Raw genomic sequence first — 20,745 nt, 5'->3', positions numbered from 1 at the left:
TCCCGGCAGGGAACGGATGCTGAGTGACGTCATCGCTAGTCACTGAGGCTGCGTTTGCAACATCTCATTCCCCAGTGGTTCTCAGTCTGGACGGTTGCATCTTGGCACCGTCCAGGTTGAAAACTAATTATCCCCAGACATGGATTACGGGGTGGGACAGAATGACGGAGTGGTGATGGATATTGTTGTTTTATTATTTTTGGTTTATTACAGGACATCGAGGACTTCGGTGGAATTAGGCAAGGTCGTAAGTATGGTTTAATTGAGATTATTAAAGGAGTCTGAGTCATTTTTTCAATTAAAGGGCTTTTTTCTGAGTGTCTGTGTTTTCTTACAATGTAACTATGGGGTTAGTAATGGGGGCATCTTATTGATGCCTCTCCACTACTAACCTCGGGGCTTGATGTCACCGGACAATTCAAAGGTGACATCAAACCCCCCCCCAACTATCACCCACTTGCAACCGCTACAGGGCAAGTGGGAAGAGCCGGGCAAAGCGCCAGAATTGGCGCATCTAATAAATGTGCCTTTTTATGGGTGGCTGCGGGCTGCTATTTTTAGGCTTTGGGGGGGGGGGGGAGGAGGAATCTCCATGGCCCCTTACCAGCTTGAGAATACCAGCCCCCAGCTGTCTGCTTTAGCAAGACTGGTTGTCAAAAATGGGGAGGACTGCTTTTTAAATTATTTATTTAAATAATATTTTTTAAAAGTACAGTGGGACCCCTCTGTTCTTGATAACTAGCCTTGCTGAAGCAGACAGCTGAGTGTTGCTGCCCTCAGCAGTGAGTTTTGCCTGGCTTGTAATCAAAAATAGGGGGGAACCCACACAGTTTTTTTTTATTATTATTTATTTACAGGGCAGGAGCAGCTGATGAATATTCCCATCATCCGCTCCTGCTCTCACTGTCATTAGCGCCAGCGGGTGTCGGATGATGGGAGCAGTAGTCCCATCAGGTGACACCAGCGACCGGAGGTAAACTGTATACCTCCGATCACAGCTGAGCACTCACGCTGTCTTTTGACTGTGTGGGAACTGCGTCTCTCTGACCGGCCGGGATAATTTCACTGCCGATCAGAAGTGGTGTTTGCCGCACTGTCATGCATATGACACCGTGTCAAACACTGTATTGTCGGGCCCCCCATTCTCTATGTAATGTACTGTATACATCACAGTTTTAACAAAAACCTGGCTCATAATAATTCAAAATCTAGGCTGATGAAATTGAGGCAGCCTATAGGGCCTGAGGCTTACTAAAAAAAAATTCCCATATTATAATGCACTCCAGCACTCATCCGGTCCCCAGTGCATCCAGTTACCTCCTCCACCTCTGAAATCAATTCTTATTCCAATCTGATCTCCTAAACCTATTGCATTTCAAGGGTACAGACGTTTCTTCATTAAATAACGTACCAGTGAACAAATCAGCAACAAGTGAACCTTGTCTACAGAACTCACTGTAAAATGCAAGTTACATGCAGATTTCAAAGCCGTAGACAAAGTAAACTTCACAAGCAAAATGACCGTTCTCTTTATGTCAAAGAAACGTTAAAAAAAAACATCCTGGCATACATTGCTATGGGATTAAAAATAAGAGTTCAGTCTACGAGGATCAGTTTTTCCTAGAAGCTGTGTTTTATGTCTATGGGTCTCATTTCTGACTCCTGTTAAAAAAAACACAAATGGATGTAGAACTGGAGAAATGACCTATAAATATGGCAGCAGTTGGCATTAGAATAAACGCTTTTTCATTTTGCTGCCACTGATGTAGAATGAGACAGGTCAGACTTTATCACCTCCTGATTTACAAATTTGTCTCATATATATATATAACCAAAAAAGCGGAACAGCACAATATATACTGTCGGGTGCATGAGCCTTCACTGCAATCCATCCACTATGCAAAAAGATCCAATAACATTAGGAGAAGAAGGCAGAGAAGGCAGCACTCCTTTCCTTAGGTGAAAATCTATAGTTAAATTCAGACCCACATGGCAGGCTATATATCTACTATATAATTGTCTAAGGGTCACTTCCGTCTGTCTGTCTTTCTCTCTGTCTGTCACGGATATTCATTGGTTGCGGCCTCTGTCTGTCATGGAAATCCATGTCCGGAAGAAAATGGCCGCTCCTTACTCCCCGCAGTCAGTGCCCGGCACCCGCATACTCCCCTCCAGTCACCACTAACACAGGGTTAATGCCGGCAGCAACGGACCACATTATGCCGCGGGTAACGCACTCCGTAACCACTGCTATTAACCCTGTGTGTCCCCAACTTTTTACTATTGATGCTGCCTATGCGGCATCAATAGTAACAAAGTGTAATGTTAAAAATAATAATAAAAAAAAAAAACCTGCTATACTCACCCTCCGTAGTCCGCCGAGCCGCGCGCGGCTGACACCATCTTCAGTTCCTGGTGATGCATTGCGAAATTACCCAGAAAACTTAGCGGTCTCGCGAGACCGCTAAGTCATCTGGGTAATTTCGCAATGCATCCTGGGAACGGAAGATGGCGGCAGCCGCGCGCGTATCGCCGGAGCACCGCTGGATCCCAGGGGTGAGTATATAACTATTTTTTATTTTAATTATTGTTTTTAACAGGGATATGATGCCCACACTGCTGTATACTATGTGGGCTGTGTTAGATACTGTGTGGCTGCTATATACTACATAGGCAGTGTTATATACTATGTGGGCTGTGTTCTATACTGCGTGGGCAGTGTTATATACTACGTGGCTGCTATATACTGCGTGGGCAGTGTTATATACTACGTGGCTGCTATATACTGCGTGGGCTGTGCTATATATTACGTGGCCACTGTTATATACAGCGTGGCCTGTGTTATATACTACGTCGCCTGTGTTATATACTGCGTGGCTGCTATATACTGCGTGGGCTGTGCTATATATTACGTGGCTAGTGTTATATACTGCGTGGCTGCTATATACTGCGTGGGTTGTGTTATATAGTACGTGGCTGTGTTATATACTGCGTGGCCACTGTTATATATTGCGTGGCCTGTATTAACGCATCCGGTATTCTACAATATGTACAGTGGGGCAAAAAAGTATTTAGTCAGTCAGCAATAGTGCAAGTTCCACCACTTAAAAAGATGAGAGGCGTCTGTAATTTACATCATAGGTAGACCTCAACTATGGGAGACAAACTGAGAAAAAAAAATCCAGAAAATCACATTGTCTGTTTTTTTATCATTTTTTTTGCATATTATGGTGGAAAATAAGTATTTGGTCAGAAACAAACAATCAAGATTTCTGGCTCTCACAAACCTGTAACTTCTTCTTTAAGAGTCTCCTCTTCCCTCCACTCATTACCTGTAGTAATGGCACCTGTTTAAACTTGTTATCAGTATAAAAAGACACCTGTGCACACCCTCAAACAGTCTGACTCCAAACTCCACTATGGTGAAGACCAAAGAGCTGTCAAAGGACACCAGAAACAAAATTGTAGCCCTGCACCAGGCTGGGAAGGCTGAATCTGCAATAGCCAACCAGCTTGGAGTGAAGAAATCAACAGTGGGAGCAATAATTAGAAAATGGAAGACATACAAGACCACTGATAATCTCCTTCGATCTCGGGCTCCACGCAAAATCCCACCCCGTGGGGTCAGAATGATCACAAGAACGGTGAGAAAAAATCCCAGAACCACGCGGGGGGACCTAGTGAATGAACTGCAGAGAGCTGGGACCAATGTAACAAGGCCTACCATAAGTAACACACTACGCCACCATGGACTCAGATCCTGCAGTGCCAGACATGTCCCACTGCTTAAGCCAGTACATGTCCGGGCCCGTCTGAAGTTTGCTAGAGAGCATTTGGATGATCCAGAGGAGTTTTGGGAGAATGTCCTATGGTCTGATGAAACCAAACTGGAACTGTTTGGTAGAAACACAACTTGTCGTGTTTGGAGGAAAAAGAATACTGAGTTGCATCCATCAAACACCATACCTACTGTAAAGCATGGTGGTGGAAACATCATGCTTTGGGGCTGTTTCTCTGCAAAGGGGCCAGGACGACTGATCCAGGTACATGAAAGAATGAATGGGGCCATGTATCGTGAGATTTTGAGTGCAAACCTCCTCCCATCAGCAAGGGCATTGAAGATGAAACGTGGCTGGGTCTTTCAACATGACAATGATCCAAAGCACACCGCCAGGGCAACGAAGGAGTGGCTTCGTAAGAAGCATTTCAAGGTCCTGGAGTGGCTTAGCCAGTCTCCAGATCTCAACCCTATAAAAAACCTTTGGAGGGAGTTGAAAGTCCGTGTTGCCAAGCGAAAAGCCAAAAACATCACTGCTCTAGAGGAGATCTGCATGGAGGAATGGGCCAACATACCAACAACAGTGTGTGGCAACCTTGTGAAGACTTACAGAAAACGTTTGACCTCTGTCATTGCCAACAAAGGATATATTACAAAGTATTGAGATGAAATTTTGTTTCTGACCAAATACTTATTTTCCACCATAATATGCAAAAAAAAATGTTAAAAAAACAGACAATGTGATTTTCTGGATTTTTTTTCTCAGTTTGTCTCCCATAGTTGAGGTCTACCTATGATGTAAATTACAGACGCCTCTCATCTTTTTAAGTGGTGGAACTTGCACTATTGCTGACTGACTAAATACTTTTTTGCCCCACTGTATGTATATAGCAGCCACATAATATATAGCACAGGCCACGTAGTATTTGTCTGCTATATACTACATGGCTCCTATATACTACATGGCAATCACAATGTTACCTACCCATATACCAAATGTCCATGACACCCCACCCCCATTTGTTGTTATACTTTTTCATTATTGCTGTGTAGCATAGTGTAGCAGTTTGTGCCATTCTATACAGTGGCATCTGGTAAATATTATATCATATTATAATATTTGTAACACTGGGATTTGCACCTTCTGTATAAAACCATGTATAAAGGCAGAAATTGTAAGTTCAGATGTGGCTGAACTGTTCCAGAAATCTATGGGGAGTTCAGGACATGCTGCAAGCATTAAACTCCACATCGTGCCCATTATGTTGCAGGAATGTCGTACATTTTCACCATGGACCAGGAGCAAAATAACACATATTTTGCATCACAAAAAGTGTTGCATATGAATATACACCCTGGGCTCTCACACACTTTTATCGTGGGGCCGTAAGTCAAAAGTGTGTCCTAGTGCATGCAATTTAGGGTATAATTACAGAAAACAAAAATCTGAATTAAACTGGAAAGTATACGCTTTTTTTTAGCAATGGCTGGCAGATCCGCGTACATGGGGATGTACATTAGTGTAGTAACGCCTACAGTGGGCAACAACTATTTCTGATGGATATGTTTGAAGGGCCCATAAAAAAAAAGTTTACAGTTGATGGGTATTTACATTAGATACAGCCGCATCCATTATTTGTGGTGTGACCAGACATGAGTATGGCACAGGTGTTGTCACCTACTCCAAGCTTTGGGGTGGGTGGGTGATAAGACCACCGACTAGGTAACGTTGCTGTCCAGGAGGGTTCAGGATGCCACCATCCAGACCCTGTTACCATAGCAATAAATGCCCTCCTAGACAGCACCAATCCCATGTTATTAGAAGTCTATGCCCTGGAAAGTCTGTCACCCACATAAAGGCAAAGTGCATGTAGCAGTCCCAGATTAGGATGTGTGGAGGCAAACACAAAAACACCGCAAAATGAAAGTGACAGTGTCATGAGTGGGAGGGAGGGGACAGCCAGGTCCACTAGAATCACCTCACACACACCCACCCACAGTGTGACCCCTCTCCTCCTCACACACTCACAGCCTGGAGTCACGTGTGGACATATGAATGGATCACACACAAACTTTGTTGCTTTTTCCCTTACCAGGATAGGTGCCAGTCCTGGTGTGTGAGATCCTCCAGCTTCCTATACCAGGAGGGGTGAAGGGGACTGGTAATTCCTCACAGAGCAGCAGCCAGCTGCCCCCAATCCGCAGTGCAAATAGATATGTGTTGTATCAGCCCCCCGTCCTCCTGTCTGCAGAGAGCCAGTGGGGGCAGAGCTCTTCCCACCCCCTCCCAAAAGAAACCCCTTTATGTGTGTGACTGGGTATATGTGTGTGGAGCAGGAGTCCCTTTGTTCTATAATCCCAGTAAGATTGAAAGCCATTCGCCCTGTCTCTAATCCCAGCCCTGCTCAACAACAACATCTATTGGCTGTAATTTACATACAGGATTAACAAACCAGCTTCAAGGAGGAAAGAGGAAAAAGCCAGAGAAGACAGAAAGAAGAAAGGGGATAGGTGGAGTGAGAGTGGGCTGCTGTGCCCTCACACTGGGCACACGGATCCTGCGGTTACCGAAATACACTGCAGGGTACATGGAGGGTGTGCTTCCAGATTACACACTGCCTGGCACACTGCTGGGCACATGGAGGGTGTGCTTCCAGATTACACACTGCCTGGCACACTGCTGGGTACATGGAGGGTGTGCTTCCAGATTACACACTGCCTGGCACACTGCTGGGTACATGGAGGGTGTGCTTCCAGATTACACACTGCCTGGCACACTGCTGGGTACATGGAGGGTGTGCTTCCAGATTACACACTGCCTGGCACACTGCTGGGTACATGGAGGGTGTGCTTCCAGATTACACACTGCCTGGCACACTGCTGGGTACATGGAGGGTGTGCTTCCAGATTACACACTGCCTGGCACACTGCTGGGTACATGGAGGGTGTGCTTCCAGATTACACACTGCCTGGCACACTGCTGGGTACATGGAGGGTGTGCTTCCAGATTACACACTGCCTGGCACACTGCTGGGTACATGGAGGGTGTGCTTCCAGATTACACACTGCCTGGCACACTGCTGGGTACATGGAGGGTGTGCTTCCAGATTACACACTGCCTGGCACACTGCTGGGCACATGGAGGGTGTGCTTCCAGATTACACACTGCCTGGCACACTGCTGGGTACATGGAGGGTGTGCTTCCAGATTACACACTGCCTGGCACACTGCTGGGCACATGGAGGGTGTGCTTCCAGATTACACACTGCCTGGCACACTGCTGGGTACATGGAGGGTGTGCTTCCAGATTACACACTGCCTGGCACACTGCTGGGTACATGGAGGGTGTGCTTCCAGATTACACACTGCCTGGCACACTGCTGGGTACATGGAGGGTGTGCTTCCAGATTACACACTGCCTGGCACACTGCTGGGTACATGGAGGGTGTGCTTCCAGATTACACACTGCCTGGCACACTGCTGGGTACATGGAGGGTGTGCTTCCAGATTACACACTGCCTGGCACACTGCTGGGTACATGGAGGGTGTGCTTCCAGATTACACACTGCCTGGCACACTGCTGGGTACATGGAGGGTGTGCTTCCAGATTACACACTGCCTGGCACACTGCTGGGTACATGGAGGGTGTGCTTCCAGATTACACACTGCCTGGCACACTGCTGGGTACATGGAGGGTGTGCTTCCAGATTACACACTGCCTGGCACACTGCTGGGCACATGGAGGGTGTGCTTCCAGATTACACACTGCCTGGCACACTGCTGGGTACATGGAGGGTGTGCTTCCAGATTACACACTGCCTGGCACACTGCTAGGTACATGGAGGGTGTGCTTCCAGATTACACACTGCCTGGCACACTGCTGGGTACATGGAGGGTGTGCTTCCAGATTACACACTGCCTGGCACACTGCTGGGTACATGGAGGGTGTGCTTCCAGATGGCACACTGCTGGGTACATGGAGAGTGTGCTTCCAGATTACACACTGCCTGGCACACTGCTGGGTACATGGAGAGTGTGCTTCCAGATTACACACTGCCTGGCACACTGCTGGGTACATGGAGGGTGTGCTTCCAGATTACACACTGCCTGGCACACTGCTGGGTACATGGAGAGTGTGCTTCCAGATTACACACTGCCTGGCACACTGCTGGGTACATGGAGGGTGTGCTTCCAGATTACACACTGCCTGGCACACTGCTAGGTACATGGAGGGTGTGCTTCCAGATTACACACTGCCTGGCACACTGCTGGGTACATGGAGGGTGTGCTTCCAGATTACACACTGCCTGGCACACTGCTGGGTACATGGAGGGTGTGCTTCCAGATTACACACTGCCTGACACACTGCTGGGTACATGGAGAGTGTGCTTCCAGATTAAACACTGCCTGGCACACTGCTGGGTACATGGAGGGTGTGCTTCCAGATTACACACTGCCTGGCACACTGCTGGGTACATGGAGAGTGTGCTTCCAGATTACACACTGCCTGGCACACTGCTGGGTACATGGAGGGTGTGCTTCCAGATTACACACTGCCTGGCACACTGCTGGGTACATGGAGAGTGTGCTTCCAGATTACACACTGCCTGGCACACTGCTGGGTACATGGAGGGTGTGCTTCCAGATTACACACTGCTGGGTACACGGAGGGTGTGCTTCCAGATTACACACTGCCTGGCACACTGCTGGGTACATGGAGGGTGTGCTTCCAGATTACACACTGCCTGGCACACTGCTGGGTACATGGAGGATGTGCTTCCAGATTACACACTGCCTGGCACACTGCTGGGTACATGGAGAGTGTGCTTCCAGATTACACACTGCCTGGCACACTGCTGGGTACATGGAGAGTGTGCTTCCAGATTACACACTGCCTGGCACACTGCTGGGTACATGGAGGGTGTGCTTCCAGATTACACACTGCCTGGCACACTGCTGGGTACATGGAGAGTGTGCTTCCAGATTACACACTGCCTGGCACACTGCTGGGTACATGCAGGGTGTGCTTCCAGATTACACACTGCCTGGCACACTGCTGGGTACATGGAGGGTGTGCTTCCAGATTACACACTGCCTGGCACGCTGCTGGGTACATGGAGAGTGTGCTTCCAGATTACACACTGCCTGGCACGCTGCTGGGTACATGGAGGGTGTGCTTCCAGATTACACACTGCCTGGCACGCTGCTGGGTACATGGAGGGTGTGCTTCCAGATTACACACTGCCTGGCACGCTGCTGGGTACATGGAGGGTGTGCTTCCAGATTACACACTGCCTGGCACACTGCTGGGTACATGGAGAGTGTGCTTCCAGATTACACACTGCCTGGCACACTGCTGGGTACATGGAGAGTGTGCTTCCAGATTACACACTGCCTGGCACACTGCTGGGCATATGGAGGGTGTGCTTCCAGATTACACACTGCCTGGCACACTGCTGGGTACATGGAGGGTGTGCTTCCAGATTACACACTGCCTGGCACACTGCTGGGTACATGGAGAGTGTGCTTCCAGATTACACACTGCCTGGCACACTGCTGGGTACATGGAGGGTGTGCTTCCAGATTACACACTGCCTGGCACGCTGCTGGGTACATGGAGGGTGTGCTTCCAGATTACACACTGCCTGGCACGCTGCTGGGTACATGGAGGGTGTGCTTCCAGATTACACACTGCCTGGCACACTGCTGGGCATATGGAGGGTGTGCTTCCAGATTACACACTGCCTGGCACACTGCTGGGTACATGGAGGGTGTGCTTCCAGATTACACACTGCCTGGCACACTGCTGGGTACATGGAGAGTGTGCTTCCAGATTACACACTGCCTGGCACACTGCTGGGTACATGGAGGGTGTGCTTCCAGATTACACACTGCCTGGCACGCTGCTGGGTACATGGAGGGTGTGCTTCCAGATTACACACTGCCTGGCACGCTGCTGGGTACATGGAGGGTGTGCTTCCAGATTACACACTGCCTGGCACACTGCTGGGTACATGGAGGGTGTGCTTCCAGATTACACACTGCCTGGCACGCTGCTGGGTACATGGAGGGTGTGCTTCCAGATTACACACTGCTGGATACCTAGGGTGTGCTTCCAGATTACATACTGCTGGGTACATGTAGAGTGTGCTTCCAGATTACACACTGCTGAATACCTAGGGTGTGCTTCCAGATTACACACTGCCTGGCACACTGCTGGGTACACGGAGGGTGTGCTTCCAGATAACACACTGCCTGGCAAACTGCTGGGTACATGGAGGGTGTGCTTCCAGATTACACACTGCTGGGTACCTAGGGTGTGCTTCCAGATTACACACTGCCTGGCACACTGCTGGGTACATGGAGGGTGTGCTTCCAGATTACACACTGCCTGGCAAACTGCTGGGTACATGGAGGGTGTGCTTCCAGATTACACACTGCTGGGTACATGGAGGGTGTGCTTCCAGATTACACACTGCTGGATACCTAGGGTGTGCTTCCAGATTACACACTGCTGGATACCTAGGGTGTGCTTCCAGATTACATACTGCTGGGTACATGGAGAGTGTGCTTCCTGATTACACACTGCCTTGCAAACTGCTGGGTACATGGAGCGTGTGCTTCCAGATTACACACTGCTGGATACATGTAGAGTGTGCTTCCAGATTACACACTGCCTGGCAAACTGCTGGGTACATGGAGGGTGTCTTCCAGATTACACACTGCTGGATACATAAGGTGTGCTTCCAGATTTCACACTGCAGGGTACATGGAGAGTGTGCTTCCAGATTACACACTGCTGGATACATAGGGTGTGCTTCCAGATTACATATTGCTGGGTACATGTAGAGTGTGCTTCCAGATTACACACTGCTGGATACCTAGGGTGTGCTTCCAGATTACATACTGCTGGGTACATGTAGAGTGTGCTTCCAGATTACACACTGCTGGATACCTAGGGTGTGCTTCCAGATTACATACTACTGGGTACATGTAGAGTGTGCTTCCAGATTACACACTGCTGGATACCTAGGGTGTGCTTCCAGATTACATACTGCTGGGTACATGTAGAGTGTGCTTCCAGATTACACACTGCTGGATACATGGAAAGTGTGTTCCAGATTACACACTGCTGGATACATAGAGTGTGCTTCCAGATTACACACTGCTGGGTACATGGAGAGTGTGTTCCAGATTACACACTGCTGGATACATATGGTGTGCTTCCAGATTACACACTGCTGGGTGCAGGAAGAGTGTGCTTCCAGATTACACACTGCCTGGCACACTGCTAGGTACATGAAGAGTGTCTTCCAGATTACACACTGCTGGATACATAGAGTGTGCTTCCAGATTACACACTGCTGGGTACACTGCTGAGTACATGGAGAGTGTGTTCCAGATTACACACTGCTGGATACATATGGTGTGCTTCCAGATTACACACTGCCTGGCACACTGCTGGGTACATGGAGAGTGTGTTCCAGATTACACACTGCTGGATACATATGGTGTGCTTCCAGATTACACACTGCTGTGTACATGGAGAGTGTGCTTCCAGATTACACACTGCCTGGCACACTGCTAGGTACATGAAGAGTGTCTTCCAGATTACACACTGCTGGATACATAGAGTGTGCTTCCAGATTACACACTGCTGGGTACACTGCTGGGTACATGGAGAGTGTGTTCCAGATTACACACTGCTGGATACATATGGTGTGCTTCCAGATTACACACTGCTGTGTACATGGAGAGTGTGCTTCCAGATTACACACTGCCTGGCACACTGCTAGGTACATGAAGAGTGTCTTCCAGATTACACACTGCTGGATACATAGAGTGTGCTTCCAGATTACACACTGCTGGGTACACTGCTGGGTACATGGAGAGTGTGTTCCAGATTACACACTGCTGGATACATATGGTGTGCTTCCAGATTACACACTGCTGGGTACATGGAGCGTGTGCTTCCAGATTACACACTGCTGGGTACATGGAGAGTGTGCTTCCAGATTACACACTGCCTGGCAAACTGCTGGGTACATGGAGGGTTTGCTTCCAGATTACACACCGCTGGGTACATGGAGCGTGTGTTCTAGATTATACACTGCCTGGCACACTGCTAGGTACATGAAGAGTGTCTTCCAGATTACGCACTGCTGGATACATAGAGTGTGCTTCCAGATAACACACTGCTGGGCACACTGCTGGGTACATGGAGAGTGTTCCAGATTGCACACTGTTGGATACATATGGTGTGCTTCCAGATTACACACTGCTGGGTACATGGAGAGTGTACTTCCAGATTACACAGTGTCTGGCACACTGCTGGGTATATGGAGGGTGTGCTTCCAGATTACTCACTGCTCAGTACATGAAGGGTGTGCTTCCAGATTACACACTGCTGGGTACATGGAGAGTGTACTTCCAGATTACACAGTGTCTGGCACACTGCTGGGTATATGGAGGGTGTGCTTCCAGATTACACACTGCTCGGTACTAGGAGGGTGTACTTCCAGATTGCACACTGCTGGGTGCATGGAGTGTCTTCCAGATTACGCACTGCTGGATACATAGAGTGTGCTTCCAGATTACACACTGCCTGGCACACTACTGGGGACATGGAGAGTGTGTTCCAGATTACACACTGCTGGATACATATGGTGTGCTTCCAGATTACACACTGCCCGGTACATGGAGGGTGTGCTTCCAGATTACACACTGCCTGGCACACTTCTGGGTACATGAAGGGTGTTCTTCCAGATTACACACTGCTGGATACATAGGGTGTGCTTCCTGATTACACACTGCTGGGTACATGGAGAGTGTGCTTCCAGATTACACACTGCCTAGCAAACTGCTGGGTACATGGAGGGTGTGCTTCCAGATTACACACTGCTGGGTACATGGAGTGTGTGTTCCAGATTACACACTGCCTGGCACACTGCTAGGTACATGAAGAGTGTGCTTCCAGATAACACACTGCTGGGCATACTGCTGGGTACATGGAGAGTGTGTTCCAGATTACACATTGCTGGATACATATGGTGTGCTTCCAGATTACACACTGCTGGGTACATGGAATGTGTGTTCCAGATTACACACTGCCTGGCACACTGCTAGGTACATGAAAAGTGTCTTCCAGACTACGCACTGTTGGATACATAGAGTGTGCTTCCAGATTACACACTGCTGTTTACATGGAGAGTGTGCTTCCAGATTACACAATGTCTGCCACACTGCTGGGTATATGGAGGGTGTGCTTCCAGATTACTCACTGCTCGGTACATGAAGGGTGTGCTTCCAGATTACACACTGCTGGGTACATGGAGAGTGTAATCCACAATACACATTGCTGGATACATAGGGTGTGCTTCCAGATTACACACTGCTGGGTACATGGTGGATGTGCTTCAAAGATTACACACTGTCTTGCACACTGCTGGGTTTATGGAGAGTGTGTTCCAGGTTACACACTACTGGATGCATAGAGTGTGCTACCAGATTACACACTGCTGGGTACATGGAGGGTGTGTTTCCAGATTACACACTACCTGACACACTGCTGGGTACATGGAGAGTGTGTTCCAGGTTACATACTATTGGATGCATAGAGTGTGCTTCCAGATTACACACTGCTGGGTACATGGTGGATGTGCTTCCAGATTACACACTGTCTGGCACACTGCTGGGTACATGGAGAGTGTGCTTGCAGATTACACATTGCCTGGCACACTGCTGGGTATATGGACGTCGTGCTTCCAGATTACACACTGCTAGGTACATGAAGGGTGTGCATCCAGTTTACCCACTGCTAGGTACACGGAGAGTGTGTTTACAGATTAAACACTTGCACACTGCTGGGTACATGGAGAGTGTGCTTCCAGATTACACACTGCCTGGCACACTGCTGGGTACATGGAGAGTGTGTTCCAGGTTACACACTACTGGTTGCATAGAGTGTGCTACCAGATTACACACTGCTGGGTACATGGTGGATGTGCTTCCAGATTACACACTGTCTGGCACACTGCTGGGTACATGGAGAGTGTGCTTCCAGATTACACACTGCCTGGCACACTGCTGGGTACATGGAGAGTGTGTTCCAGGTTACACACTACTGGTTACATAGAGTGTGCTTCCAGATTGCACACTGCTGGGTACATGGAGGGTGTGCTTCCAGATTACACACTGTCTGGCACACTGCTGGATACATGGAGAGTGTGCTTCCATATTAAACACTGCTGGGTACATGGAGAGTGTGCTTCCAGATTACACACTGCCTGGCAAACTGCTAGTTGCATGGAGAGTGTGTTCCAGATTACACACTGCTGGGTACATTGAGGGTGTGCTTCCAGATTACACACTGCTGGGTACATGGAGAGTGTGCTTCCAGATTACACACTGGTGGGTGCATGGACAGTGTGCTTCCAGATTACACACTGGTGGGTACATGAACGTTGTGCTTCCAGATTACAGACTGCTGGGTGTCATCTCCAGATCGGATATTGAGTCCTGTTTTCCCTTTTTCCTAGTCTGGTCATGTCAAGAGTTAACCTTTCTCAGCTGCTGTCTGGGTTCAGGTTTGCTATTTATTGACGCTGCTTCGTGCAGGCGATGTCAGTTATCGTTTTTGCCTAGTGCTGTTGTAGCTGACTTTGATTGCTCTGATTTGTCCTGCTGCGTTTGTTGTCTGAACCCGTGTCTCTGTTTTCCCCTATTCCTGTCTTGACTCTGTGTTTCCCCTTATCCTGACCTGCTTCTGTCTTTTGTCTTATCTGCTCCTGACCGTTACTGACTCCCTGGCTTGTCTCGGACCTCGAGTTTGCTTATTCCTTTGGTACTGCGCTACAGTTTCGGATTTGACCCTGCTTGTTTGGCCATTCTGCTGTGGTGGCCTCACTGCTGCACTGCAGTTCAGCTCTGTTTAGGTGCAGTCCTGCTTCCACTCTAATGCCATCTAGTGGATCCTGCACCTACCTGCATTGCAGCAGCGTGACATTATAACTGACCAGAGACAGACAGCTTTTTTCTCTGCTCTGCTTTGTATGGATCCGCTCCATACCTTGGCAGATCAAATGACTAGTTTGACACAAATGATGCAGGATCTTTGTGTGGAACATAGGGCCTTGGTCACGTTTCATAACCACCTGCAAAGAGAGTTTTCTGACGCGGTAAAATCTTTGCTGGGATGACTCTGCGCTGAGATGTCAGTTCAGGAGAGGACTGTCGGATCACCTGAAGGACGCTCTGGCTCTCCAACTACTACCGAGCTAATTGGAGGAGGCTATGACTCTGGCTATCCGTATGGATCAGAGGCTGCAGGAGAGGTGTTACACAGCAAGAGGTTCCATTGCTCCCTGCTAATTCTGTTGTTTTGCCACTGTCTGAACCTATGGAGGTGGGGCCAACAACCTCAAGGAGAAGGAGAGGAGAAGGGGACGTGAAGGAAAGCTGTGTTTGAACTGTGGAGATCCTAGACATTGGAGAAAGGACTGTTCCTCCTGACCACCAACTAACAAGCGGCTGAGTCTGGGTGATTGTCGTGGAGGTCACCCAGACTCTCAAGTACCTTTTTCTCTAAAGTATTGTTGGAAGTGGAACTTAGTTGTGGGAGTTGCTTCACGCCCACTTCTGCTTTCGTGGACTGCGGGTCATCCATGAACTTTATTGACTCTGACTTGGTGACCAAGTGTAAGTTAGATACAGTTAGGCTGGAGACTCCTATTCATATTGTTGCCACTGACAAAACACCGCTGGCTAAGAATGTCATTAAATTTGTCTCGGAGGAGTTTCTCCTTAAAGTGGGTTCCTTGCACTAGGAACATATTTCATGTTTAGCTCTGGACAATCTGCCTGCGGGACTGGTGTTGGGGTTCCACTGGTTACAGTTACATAACCCTGTAATAGATTGGGAATCTCGGGACATTGTCAATTGTAATTGTGTCAAAAATTGCCTTACCACTTGTGTACTTGTGTCATCCGTTAATCTGGAAGGTATCCCGTAATACCTGAAGGATTTTGAGGAAGTTTTTTCCGAAAAGGAGGCAGAGGTCTTACCACTAAACCGCCCTTTTGACTGTACTATTAATCTGGTTCCGGGTCCTAAATTGCCCAAGGCCCGTTTGTACAACCTCTCTGGCCCGGAGAGAACCGCTATTAAGGAGTATATTTCTGAAAGTCTATGTAAATGCCACATCCGTCACTTTTGTGGCGGATGGATTATTTTTTGCAAAAAAGAAAGATGGTGGTTTGCCCCGTGCCTTGATTTTCGGGAATTTAATAAGATCACAGTGAGAAATACCTATCCCCTCCCGCTCATCCCTGATTTGTACAATCAATTGTCGGGGGCCAAATGGTTTTCTAAATTGGACCTCAGGGGAGCATATAATCTAATCCGTATTCGAGAGGAGGATGAGTGGAAAAACGGAATTTATCACTTCTGAAGGGTTATTTGAGAATTTGGTTATGCCCTTTGGTCTCATTAATGCGCCAGCTGTTATTCCCAATTTTATCAACTATGTATTTTCTGATTTTACTGGGCGCTTTATGGTGGTATATTTAAATCATATCCTTGTGTTTTCATCTAACAAACAAGTTCACCTGGATAATCTACGTGCGGTTCTCCAGAGGTTACGGGAGAACTCACTCTTTGCGAAACCCGAAAAATGCACATTTTGTCCAAGAATTGTCCTTTCTGGGGTTCATTCTGTCTGACAAGGGGTTTCGTTTGGACCCTGGGAAGGTACGGGCCATTGTGGATTGGGTGCAACCCAGAGACTTAAAGGGCCTTCAACGTTTTCTGGGGTTTGCAACCTATGATAGTAAATTCATTAAGGGGTTTTCACGGGTGGTCAAACCCTCAATGATCTGACTTGTAAGGGGGCTGATCTAAAAAAACTGGTCAGCTCCGGCTGTGGAGGCGTTTGTTGCTTTATTTAAGAAATGCTTTATGTCTGCCCCTGTTTTGGTCCAGCCTGATCCGTCTGAACTGTTCATTGTTGAAGTGAATGCGTCGGAAATGGGGGAAGTGTTATCCCAAGGACCCTCCACTTTGTCTAACCTGAGGCCCTGTGCCTTCTTCTCAAAAAAATTCTCTCCTGCTGAGAGAAATTCCGATGTTGAGAATCGGGCGCTTTTAGCTATCAAGTTGGCCTTTGAAGAATGGAGGCACTTTTTGGAGGGAGCTGTTCATCGGATCCCGGTGATTACTGACCACAAGAATCTGTCTTACATTGAGTCGGCCAAAGGTTTGACTCCCAGACAAGCGAGGTGGTCTCTTTTTTCACACTTAAATTTTTCTATCACCTTTCGGCCTGGTTCCAAGAATGTTAAGGCGAATGCCTTATCTTGCAGCTTGAATCCGATATCACCTCCTGAACCTTCTTCCTACTTTCTTCAGCACAGGGTGTTCATGGCAGCAGTGTCCTCAGAATTGGAGCAGGAGATTCGTGAGGCTCAGTCTCTTGCTCCTCTGTCTTTGCCTGACAACAAGCTCTTTGTCCCGGGTCAATACCGATTGAGGGTGCTCCAGGAGTTCCACGATTCTGCTCTTAGTGGGCATCCTGGAATCTTGGCCACTCATAGACCTATTGCTAGGCTGTTTTGGTGGCCATCTATGGCTTCTGTTGTCACCATGTTTGTGTCTTCCTGTGATACTTGTGCCCGTGCTAAAAGCTCTCATAACCGGCCGGCCAGGGAATTGGTGCCATTGCCAATTACGGATAGACCTCGGACTCATTTGTCCATGGACTTTATCACTGATCTCCCTCCTTCCAATGGCAAAACTGTGGTCTGGGTGGTGGTGGATAGATTCAGTAAACAGGCGCATTTTGTACCTTTGGCGGAACTGCCTAATGCTGAAACACTTTCTAGTTTGTTTGTTGAGCTTGTGGTGCGATTGCATGGTGTGCCTTTAAATGTGGTTTTAGATAGGGGATACAATTTCTGTCCAAATTTTGGAGGGCTTTTTGTAAAATGTTAGGTATTACTTTGGCCTTCTCCTTGGCCAATCATCCCGAAACCAATGGTCAGACTGAGAGGACCAATCAGTCTCTTGAACAAATTTTGCAGTGTCTTGCTATGCTTGCTGTTGTGAATTCCGCTCTTGGGCTCCCTCTGGTGGTTGTAAGTAGCATTTTTGTGAGTTTTGCTCTTTGGCTCCCTCCTGTGGTTTTGAGTGGTATGGCTGCTTCTTGGATTTAGCTTCAGCAGCTGTTTTCACTGATCGTCTTTCTGGCTCGGCTATATTAGTCTGGCCTTATCCCTCATTCAATTCCAGTTGTCAATTGTTCCTGCCTGGAGTCATTGCTCTTAGAACTTTCCTGACACTCTGACCAGTTCATCAAAGCTAAGTCCTTGCTTGTCCTTTTGCGGTTCTCTTGTTGTGGACTTGTTGTTCAGCACTTTCTTTGTTTTTGTTCATTTGTCCAGCTTTTCAGTATGGATCTATTCAGTTAAGCTGGAAGCTCTGGGCAGCAGAGTTTGCCCTCCACACCTTTAGTCAGGTGTGGAGATTTTTGCATTTCTCTGCGGTGGACTTTTTCTAGTTTTGTTTTACTGACCGCACAGCGTTCTGTTCTGTACTATTTCTATTTAGCTAGAAGTGGCCTCCTGTGCTAAATCTTGTTTCATACTACGTATGTCATTTCCTTCTCCTCTCACAGTCATTATTTGTGGGGGGCTAATCTATCCTTTGGGGATTTTCTCTGAAGCAAGATAGTTTTCCTGCTTTTATCTTTAGGGGTAGTTAGCTCTTAGGCTGTGACGAGATGCCTAGGCCGAGTTAGGAGCATTCCACGGCTGTTTCTAGTGTTGGGACTGCGGTCAGTATAGTTGCCACCTGCTCAGAGCTAGACGCATATCGCTCCCTAATCACCAGATCATAACAGTACAACTGGCCAAAAATGAGCTGAATGCCTCTCAAAAGAAGGAAGAGAAAAAGAGTTCTGAGCCTTTTTTTTTTTTTCTTTAGTTTGTTTTGTTTTTTTCCTTCCTCTTGATCTCTGGGTGATTCGGGATTTGGATGCAGGCATGGATGTTCAGGGTTTGTTTTCTCGTGTGGATCAGCTTGCTGCAAGAGTAGAGAGTATTCAAGATTATGTGGTTCAGACTCCGGCCTTAGAGTCTAGAATTCCTACTCAGGATTTGTTTTACGGGGATAGATCTAAGTTTTTGAACTTTAAAAATAACTGCAAATTGTTTTTTGCTCTGAAACCCCGTTCCTCTGGTGACCCCGTTCAGCAAGTAAAGATAGTTATTTCTCTACTGCGTGGTGACCCTCAGGACTGGGCATTCTCACTAGAGTCAGGGAATCCGGCATTGCTTAATGTAGATGCATTTTTTCAATCGCTCGGATTATTGTATGACGAACCTAACTCTGTAGAGCATGCTGAGAAAACACTGTTGGCCCTGTGTCAGGGTCAAGAAGCGGCAGAATTATACTGCCAGAAATTTAGAAAATGGTCTGTGCTCACTAAATGGAATGAGGACGCTCTGGCAGCAATTTTCAGAAAGGGTCTTTCTGAAGCCCTTAAAGATGTTATGGTGGGGTTTCCCACGCCTGTTGGTTTGAGCGAATCTATGTCTCTGGCCATTCAGATTGATCGGCGCCTGCGCGAACGCAAAGTGGTGCACCATATGGCAGTGTCCTCTAAGCAAAGTCCTGAGCCCATGCAATGTGATAGGATTTTGACTAGAGCAGAACAGAGGGGATACAGACGTCAGAATGGGCTGTGTTTTTACTGTGGTGATTCTGTTCATACTATTTCTGATTGCCCTAAGCGTATTAAGAGGGTCGCAAGATCTGTTACCATTAGTACTGTGCAGCCTAAGTTTCTCCTGTCTGTGACCCTGATTTGCTCATTGTCATCTTTTTCTGTCATGGCATTTGTGGATTCAGGCGCTGCTCTGAACTTAATGGACTTAGAATTCGCTAGGCGCTGTGGTTTTTCTTTGCAGCCTTTGCAGAGTCCCATACCCTTGAGGGGTATTGATGCTACACCATTGGCCAAGAATAAACCTCAGTACTGGACGCAGATGACTATGTACACGGCTCCTGCACATCAGGAAGATTGCCGTTTTCTGGTGTTGCATAATTTACATTATGTTGTTGTACTGGGTTTTCCATGGTTACAAGTACACAATCCAGTGCTGGATTGGAAATCAATGTCTGTGACTAGTTGGGGTTGTCAAGGGGTACATAGTGACGTTCCTTTGATGTCAATTTCCTCTTCCCCCTCTTCTGATGTTCCTGAATTTTTGTTAGATTTCCAGGATGTATTCGATGAGCCCAAGTCCAGTTCCCTTCCTCCACACAGGGACTGTGATTGTGCTATTGACTTGATTCCTGGCTGTAAGTTCCCTAAGGGCCGACTTTTCAACCTGTCTGTGCCAGAGCATGCCGCCATGCGGAGCTATGTTAAGGAGTCTTTAGAGAAGGGGCATATTCGGCCGTCTTCATCACCATTGGGAGCGGGATTCTTTTTTGTTGCCAAGAAGGATGGCTCCTTAAGACCTTGTATTGATTATCGCCTTCTTAATAAGATCACGGTCAAATTCCAATATCCTTTACCTTTGCTCTCTGATTTGTTTGCTAGGATTAAGGGGGCTAGTTGGTTTACCAAGATTGACCTTCGAGGGGCATAAAATCTTGTTCGTATTAAACAGGGTGACGAATGGAAGACTGCATTTAATACGCCCGAAGGCCATGTTGAATACCTTGTGATGCCATTTGGGCTCTCTAATGCTCCATCTGTGTTCCAGTCTTTCATGCATGATATTTTCCGCAATTATCTTGACAAATTCCTGATTGTGTATTTGAATGATATTTAGATTTTTTTCCGATGATTGGGAGTCTCATGTGAAGCAGGTCAGGATGGTATTCCAGATCCTTCGTGATAATGCTCTATTTGTGAAGGGGTCTAAGTGCCTATTTGGAGTTCAGAAGGTCTCTTTTTTGGGGT

At 47.6% G+C, this 20,745-nt stretch overlaps 1 protein-coding gene across 2 annotated transcripts in view; it reads right to left on the bottom strand.

The window, feature by feature from the left end:
• The window catches only part of GTF2IRD1 (GTF2I repeat domain containing 1), a 201,802-nt gene extending 195,611 nt beyond the window's left edge, over positions 1-6,191 (bottom strand). For both annotated transcript variants that reach the window (XM_069757450.1, XM_069757451.1), the window contains exon 1: positions 5,872-6,191. The gene's annotated coding sequence lies outside the window, so the exon portion shown is untranslated. The remainder of the gene's footprint in view (positions 1-5,871) is intronic.
• Positions 6,192-20,745: the final 14,554 nt, after the last annotated feature.

The sequence above is a fragment of the Ranitomeya imitator genome, chromosome 3 (assembly GCF_032444005.1).
Source record: "Ranitomeya imitator isolate aRanImi1 chromosome 3, aRanImi1.pri, whole genome shotgun sequence".
Taxonomy (NCBI): Eukaryota; Metazoa; Chordata; class Amphibia; order Anura; family Dendrobatidae; genus Ranitomeya; species Ranitomeya imitator.
This window is presented reverse-complemented; position numbering and strand designations above follow the sequence as displayed.